Below are 1,430 nucleotides of genomic sequence, written 5' to 3' on the forward strand. Positions count from 1 at the left end.
CCAGATGAGGAAAATGGACTCTGAGAAAATCCTGAGACTTCGTGAACATTCAAAGCGGGGCCTGGTACACACCAGTGTCTAGGGGCCTCGTTATTATCAGCCATATACATTCTGCAATGTTCCCCAAAGAGCCTCCCACTGTCTCCTCTTCATTCCTGTCCCCAACCAAGGGCCACCTCCATAGCTAGCGTGGTCTCCCTGAACCGCCAGCCCATCCCGTGACCCAGTCTCTTTGCCTGACTGGCTTGCAGGGAGTCTGGTCAGTGGTCAGGCCAGGTGTGTGCCCTGCTGTCAGGACTATGGCTGCTGTGTTCACTGTTGTGTCTTTGGCCAGTCACAGAATGAATGTTCAGGTTCCTCCTGCATTCCTACTCCAGGAGGAGGGGCAGACCCCGGCTGGCTGCTGAGTTGGTGCACGGAGCCTGAGGAGCCTCTGGCTCTAGCACCTCTGGGTTGGCCGGTGTGGTTCAGGTGCACAACAGGAGGCGGCCACGGAGCCCAGTTAGGTTGGCCGTGGTTTGGGCAGAGCGTGTCCAGACTCAGGGCGACCATCTGGCCTGGGAGCCGCCAAGGCTCTGCCCTGTAGCAGCTGCCCAGACCTTGTGGCTCGGGACACTGGCCCTCAAGCCCTGTTGAGTGCCAGCAGCTGTAGAAGGTGACAGGACGTCCCCAGTGCTTGGGGAGGGAGGCCGCGGTCCACCAGGGCAGAGGCAGCAGTTTTTTGCTAGAAACATCTGGCTGTGGAATTCGGCAGTAGTTCTGGCAGTGGCCGGGCTGCGCCCTGAGGTTGCTTTGTCTGGTGGGGCAGGAGGGAGTGTTCTTGAAGCAGGGACTTCCTGGAGAGGGCCATGGAAGAGGTGGCCACTGAAAGGTTGGGGAGGGCAGATGCCCACGGTAGACGGGACTGGACGCACAGGGTGCAGACAATGTGGGCAGAGGCGCCTGGAGTGAGGATCCCAGGCATCTCCCACAAGAGGGCACCCTGCTGGCTCCCAGTGGTCACTGTGGCCACCCTGGCCCACACCGTCCTGGGGACGGGGGGGGGTTGTGGGGCGTGCTGAGTGATGGACACAGGTCTGATGCCCCAGAGCTAGCTTCTGGTGGTCAGTGTGGGCCGGGGCTTCGGCCTGGACCCCGCAGTCTGAGCTTGGACAGCTGCGCTGGGGGGAGGGAGCAGAACGGAGACCCCCCCTGAGGGGGAGCTGGGCGCCTTTCTCTTGGTCAGCCCAGGTGAGGGAGCGCCACGTCCAGCCGCTGACTCCTTCCCCAGTGCTCAGTTGGGCGTAACCTGACTCTGTTTACACCTATTCTCCCTCAGGTGAGCACTGGGTGAAAAACAGAGAGAGCTGACCCCTCTCCCAAAAACAGGCCGGCCGCGGAGGCTCGCGGGAGTCCTTGCCCAAGAGGTCAGCATCGCGGTGGCCTGCGGC

Source organism: Dipodomys ordii, unplaced genomic scaffold (genome assembly GCF_000151885.1).
Source record: "Dipodomys ordii isolate 6190 unplaced genomic scaffold, Dord_2.0 Scaffold2, whole genome shotgun sequence".
Taxonomy (NCBI): domain Eukaryota; kingdom Metazoa; phylum Chordata; class Mammalia; order Rodentia; family Heteromyidae; genus Dipodomys; species Dipodomys ordii.